Source organism: Aulostomus chinensis, chromosome 1 (assembly GCF_037954235.1).
Source record: "Aulostomus chinensis isolate RoL2024-O1b breed Wild chromosome 1, RoL_Achi_v1.0, whole genome shotgun sequence".
Lineage (NCBI taxonomy): Eukaryota > Metazoa > Chordata > Actinopteri > Syngnathiformes > Aulostomidae > Aulostomus > Aulostomus chinensis.
The window spans coordinates 36,456,158-36,462,826 of NC_141320.1; the positions used below are offsets into that span (position 1 = coordinate 36,456,158).

Genomic DNA, 6,669 nt, shown 5'->3' on the forward strand with positions numbered 1-6,669 from the left:
CACAGATGGTAAAGACATGGAGGGGAGACAGGTGGTGCTGGAGCAGTGACAGGAAGTGTCTGGCATTTTGGTTCATCCTGTGAGATGACGTGAGGTTGTGGTTTTGCCTCCAGCCTCACCTCCTCATCAGTGTTCAAAAGGTTCAAAGGTGAAAAAATGGGATTCAACCAAACAGCTGGAATGAAGAGTTGGTAACACTTGCAGAGCTGCAGGGAGCTGGACAGGTCTCACCGTGGGGGGATTTGTCCCACAGATCCTGCTGAAGTGGCTCCTTCTCCTGAGACCTGCAATGCTGGCTGGACCTTTGGAAAAAGAACACAACAAATCTTCATAAACATTTACTTCAGCAGGAACACACAAGAAGGTGGGACTGGTTCCTTTTTCATGTTCACTATTTTGTCGTCTTGGTTCATGTTTTGGTTGTCAAAGTCAATTCTGAATATTTGTGGAAAGTTCGCCTGCCTTTACTTGTACCAATACTTCCTTTAGTAACAAATTAAAAAGCTCAAGCTAAACTTCAGTCAGGACAACCATTCTTTCTCATTCTTCGACCTCTGTTTTATGTCCATGACCATCCTGTCTGTCACCTTTGGTGATGGAGACATCAGTTGATGACATCAGCAACGGTCCTCAACCTAACTGCCTCTGCCAGAAGTGAGCTGTCATCTGTCTAAGGGGACACAGTCGAGTGGACCGGGGCGGATGAGGGCCTGCTGCTTCCTTGAAATATTTCTAAATATTTCAGTTGCAACTGTATAGTGATGGTGGGTCAGTTTAGAGCTGTCAATCAATGTTAATAATTGATCTTAGCATCTGGAGATTATTTTAGGAACACAAATACTTTTACTTCATTCTGAGGATGTGCAGACGTTCAATATAATGATTTTTTATTCGTCAAAGATTCCTGCTAGTCAGAGAGGATCTGGGCTGGATTGGAAAGCTTCTGAGAGGGAAACCTTCACTCTGGACTGGACTGAGAACGGAGCAGCCTCAGCTTCCTGGAGCCTGACTTGCCTCTGTGGTCTAAGGTTGTGTGGGCTGACATCACAGTGAAACTCCTGAGATCACAGAGCCTTTGAGATCACAGGCTGACTTCCTTTTTATCCCTAAAATTTGTGTTTGATCAGTTAAACAGTGACTCTACCAGAGGGGATGTAGCTCAGTGGTAGAGCGCATGCTTCGCATGTATGAGGCCCGGGTTCAATCCCCGGCATCTCCAGCTGGTCCTTTGGAGCCTTCATCTTGTCAGCTAAATTGATCATTAAATGTGACAACAGTTGATAACAAACTACCAGAAGAGAAACCAGTCTGTTGCATATCAAAGTATTTGTAGCTGGGTCAGTGTGACTGTGAGCCTTCATAGCCAGCATGAAGGAGCTGGTTTTATCTTTGCTGGGGAAATCCCACACACAGCTGCTCTCAGTTCCAAATGTGTGTGTCCTCACTCCTCCGTCCTCCTGCTGCCCTCAGAATACAGACACAATTCAACCTGGCAAGTTTGGAGCATAGAAGTGCTCCTGAAGAGATGTGTGTCAGCCCACAGCTGGCTGTTCTTACCTGGAACCTCAAGATGAAACTGCTTCCACAGATTGGAAATGAATCTGATGTTGACTTTTGGACAAATCACCTGTTCATCAGTTCATCATCACTTCCATCCATTTCTACTGCTTATCTTGTTATAGAAAGGAGTCTATCTGCTGTGTGACTGAGGCAGTTACTGTGAGCTGCTGCATGTCTCAGTGTGTGTGTGTGGGGGGGCTGTGTGTGACTGGTCGGCTGCCAAGGATTATTGATGAGATCAATCATGATCAGCTCAGAGATCACGGCACAGAAGAAGGAGACTTTTTGATTTTTGGGGGTTCAGTTTCTAAGTCAGACACATCATCACAATTTGAAGTTTTCCTCCAGTAAAAAACAAAACAACACAAAACCAAACAAAAACATGATTTGACTTTTGATGTCTACCTTTTTTGGAAATTGTGAGTCCAACAAGCAGGAGGCCGTTTGAGCTTGGAAACTGTGAAGCATCACCAGTAACTGCTGGTTAATTTACAGTTGTTTCCTCCAAAAAGTTTAAAATGAACTCAATGCTGAATCCCTCGTCGTCATCACTGAGCTGCAGAACTGGTCCATGCAGGAGGCTGAGCAGGTCTTCCTCTCTGGTCCAGTGTCTCAGCACAGGTCAGAGTAGAGAATTAAAACATGAACACAAATCTTTATCAGCTGTTTACTGATATCAGTGACTACCTTCAAGTAAGAGTGTTAGTGAATGGACCCTTTTTAAAGTTTATGTTATAATGTTTGAAAAATGATGCTCACAAAAACACAATAAAAGTGTTTGTGGTAAAATGATTCCAGTAGATTTTATTGCCATTTTAAGAGTTCAAGCATATTTTGATGACATTGTTTGATATCATGACTCTCAGTTACTTTAGCAGGACCATCGGGACATGAAATCTTTCTCATCATCCCATATCGACCCTCAACCCCTCACACAGAACCAGGAGCCCTCAACTGAAGGAACCTTTAAAACTGAGAAGTTGGACAGAAAGCAGTATTTTGGTGGAACGAACCTTTAAAACTATAAATTAGAAAGTATTTTGGTGGAACGAACCTTTAAAACTATAAATTAGAAAGTATTTTGGTGGAACGAACCTTTAAAACTATAAATTAGAAAGTATTTTGGTGGAACGAACCTTTAAAACTATAAATTAGAAAGTATTTTGGTGGAACGAACCTTTAAAACTATAAATTAGAAAGTATTTTGGTGGAATAAACCTTTAAAACTATAACTTGTTTGAAAGTATTTTGGAGGAATTGGAATAATCCTTTTATACAGTTGTCAGAAATTAAAGGACAGGAAGTAGTATTTTGGTGGAATAAACCTTTAATACTGTAGTTCGAAAGGAGTAATTTGCTATCATCTAATTCGATAGGTGGCGCTGTCACCAAAAAACAAAAGTCCCAGAACTGCATTTTATCATCCAATTCAGTAGGTGGTGCTGTGGGGTCCTGGAACTGCAGCTCTCTGGTGCTGCAGGATCTCCTCTTGAAAAGCCTCACAGTTCAGAGTCGTTCCAGAATCTAGGAGCAGAAACCAAAGTCTCCTACGACGAGGATGGGATTGGAACCCACGCCTGCAGAGCTCAATGGATCAGTAGTCCATCACCTTAACCACTCGGCCACCTCGTCTCCTGACCACCATGATGTGCTGCTTTCTCTGAGCCTTTTAAACAGCTGAACTCTTTGGAGCCCATTTGTCAGAAATGGACCCAGCAGGAGCCACTGAACACAACTCTGACATCATCAGGCTTCTTCCCAGCAGCTTGGTGCTCCAGAAGGAAGAATCCAGACCATCGCTACATCATCAGAGTGAACACCAGCTGATGTTGACCAGTTTAACAAGCCTTTGACTGCTAAATGACATCCAAGCTCAGATTCTCTTGTCCTGGTAGAACAAGTCAATGTTGAAGAAGATGAGAGCACCAGTCTCTTTCATCCAATGCTGGAACAGCGTTAGACTGAAGGTCTGAAGGTCCCTGGTCTGGTCCAGGTTTCAACAGGGGACCAGCATCAGCCAGCATTTAAATGTGGACAGCAGTGGAGGTGAAGCCCACATCAAGGAAACAAGCCTCCTATCACTGTCCTGTGCTGAGTTTCTTTAAAAAATGTGAGACAACCTCAAGAGTTTCTGTTTCCTGTGTTGGACTTTGCCTCAGAGAATCAGAGCCAATCAGAAGCTTGTTGGTCTTGGATGCTGGTCATCAGGAGCAATGAGGGGCTCAGTGTCTTGCTCAAGGACACTTCAACATGGTCACCAGCTGAAGTGAGAACTGAACCAGCAACTCTGCTAGACGGCCACTCTTCCTCCAGACCGTGCCCCCCTAACCTGAATCATCATGATGTCATTATTTGTTGCTTTAATTCACCAAATGTGTGACGTGGTGAGTTTGTCAGGAGTTTAAAGACCAAAGTTGTGAACACACAGAGAAGTAAACCTGTCAAAGCTGCTTCACTTGATGAGAGAAACTGAGGAACTGATAGAAGAGCAACAAAGAAAATGGAGTCAGAAGGTCGTCTTCTTCACTGCTCAGTCACAACACTGACACACACACACACACACACACACACACACACACACACACACACACACAAATAGTTTGTCTTTGAGAGAGGACAAAAAAATATTTCACTGTGCCGACATGAACTTTCATTGTTGAATTTCAGTCTCCTACAAAAGTGTGTGAATGTGGTCGTTGTGGCCGAGTGGTGAAGGCGATGGACTAGAAATCCATTGGGGTCTCCCTGCTCAGGTTGGAGTCCTGCCAACAACGTTGAACTGTTGACAATTTAAATTTGACTCATTTTTACTCCACACTGTCCTTCATCACAGCATTTAACATCAGGACTGCTCCCAGATCAGCTCCATGACCTCATCCCTGCACCAGAGTCCCGCCCAAGTTCATCAAAAACGGCCAAGCATAAATATATAATATGTATATAATGTGAACACACCTGTACAGGTGCGTTAACGTGCTTAATAATAGAGAATGAGTGAAAGGTTTGTTCAGAGTGGAGTGCAGTACCACAGTCAGGCCAGCAGGTGGGGCTTTCGTTGGTGCTGTCTACCTAATTGCGGTGTCTGTGCTCTGCCAGCAGAGGTCGTGCTTCCCCACCAATCTTCTAGGGTGTCTGAGTGGTGCCGCCATGTTTAGATCGTAGCAGGAGGACGTAGGTTGGTACTTGGCAGTTCGGATGTAGCGAAAGTCAAGTTATGAATGGAGGGCTGAGTTGGAGCAGAGGGGGGCAGGATCCTGGGGGTGGACTGTCTTTAGGGGGCTGAGGTGTCTGGTGGTCTTGGTGGACCCTCTGCATCTCAAGCTGAGACCACAGAGTCCTGTGTTCTTGAGTCATTGTCTATAGTCTCTGTTGTTGGAGAGCTCAGTGTGGTCCCTGATGGTCTAGTGGCTAGGATTCGGTGCTTTCACCGCCGAGGACCGGGTTCGATTCCCGGTCAGGGAATGAGTTATTTAGAGGTTGAGGGAGAGGTGATCAGGTGGTCCACATGATGGTGGAGATGATGAACTGTGAATCCATCATGGCTCCACTCTCACCCCCATTGTAGTGTTCTTGGTTCACTCTGCCATGGCCCCATGTTGAAGGGTGACTGTCTCATTCAGGTTCAACCCTTTGTTAGACTCTGTTAAGTCACTGACTGCTGCAAGGACAAACTGTAATCCTCCTTAGTAGCTTTGGTTATTGATGATCTGCAATGGTTCGTGGGGGTGGAGCCTATCCCAGCAGCCCTCAGGTGAGGGGCGGGGTTTATCCTGGACAGGTCACCAGTCCATGGCAGGGCCAACACATAGAGACAGATTGATTATAAAAATGTTCATCCCCAGTTTGAAGTTAGAGACAGGATTTAAGTGTGGAAGGTTTTTGTATCTTCAATTTAATTCTGAGTGTTGTAAACTGTTTCGAACAAACTCTACTGTTAAACAGTCAAAATGTTTTCTAACCAAGCTGAATGCTCTCATATACTTTTTAAAGTTGAGTTTCTCTCACGTCCTCCTGAGATCAAAGACAGAATTCTAGGTACAAATAAATACACTATCAAAGCCCTGATGACATCATCATCAATTCTGACTTTGATCTGGAGGCTCTTGCTTTCTTGCTTCAAATAAAAAACGTTGTTCCAGGGAAAAGTCTGCACATAAACACACACACACACACACACACACACACACACACACACACACACACAGCCTGTCTTTGGTATAAAATGGTCTGTCACGTTCTCTCACGTTGGAAGATTTCTCTGACTCCATTGTGAATAAAGAGATTCTTCATCTGCCACCTGAGTCTTGATCCACTGATTCCTCTGATCCACCTCTTTCTGCTCCAACAAGGCTGACATGGATCAGGTGGGTCCATGTCAGCCAATCAGGAGGTTTCTCCTCTCAGTTAATTTTCTTCATCCCAGTTTAGATTGATTCTTCTCAGCCTGATGAAGGAGCATCTGATCAGGTGTTTGGCTGCTTGTTGGTTGTAATTCCATAGATTTTAATCTCAGATGTTACAGAATTAATAAGAACATCTTAAAGACCTTTGTCCAACACTTGAAACTCTCCTGTCTGTCCAGGCCCAACTGGCCTTTGGTAGTGAGGTGGTGGATGCATGTGAATGAAATGAGGCTGGTGTTGCTGTGAGGAGCCACTAGAGGGAGACACCTGTCGTTCCTCCCAGCTGACAATGAGGCTTCACAGCTGCATTTGAAGCTGTCCTTTATTGGTCCCAACTGTCTTGAGCTCAGGGGCCAAACTCACCAACAACACTTCCTCCTGGTCATGTGGTCTGTTTGTCAGGAGATTCCCAATCCAAAGTTGTTGACACACAAGAGAAGAAAACACGTCAAAGTTTGTTCATTTTTATGAATCAAACTGAAAATGAACAGAAGAGTGACAGTGAAAATGGATTCAAAAATAATAAATAATCATGAATAATGAATAAATACTAAGAATTTACTGGCATTTGACTGCATTTTGTGGTTAATCAGTAGATGAAAGAGGAACATATATATTCTATACATGTGATGTACGTACGTGGCTGTGGACAAAAGCGTCTGCTCAATGAAATTGTAGGATTGTAGACTTCTATAAATGTAGAATA

General features: G+C 43.9%; 3 non-coding genes across 3 annotated transcripts; 2 read left to right on the forward strand and 1 right to left on the reverse strand.

Moving 5' to 3' along the window:
- Nucleotides 1-1,148: 1,148 nt before the first annotated feature.
- Nucleotides 1,149-1,219, forward strand: trnaa-cgc (transfer RNA alanine (anticodon CGC)). The gene has a single exon. It is a non-coding gene; the product is annotated as a tRNA-Ala (tRNA).
- A 1,891-nt stretch (nt 1,220-3,110) lies between these two features.
- Nucleotides 3,111-3,192, reverse strand: trnas-acu (transfer RNA serine (anticodon ACU)). The gene has a single exon. It is a non-coding gene; the product is annotated as a tRNA-Ser (tRNA).
- Nucleotides 3,193-4,950: 1,758 nt separating this feature from the next.
- Nucleotides 4,951-5,022, forward strand: trnae-uuc (transfer RNA glutamic acid (anticodon UUC)). The gene has a single exon. It is a non-coding gene; the product is annotated as a tRNA-Glu (tRNA).
- Nucleotides 5,023-6,669: the final 1,647 nt, after the last annotated feature.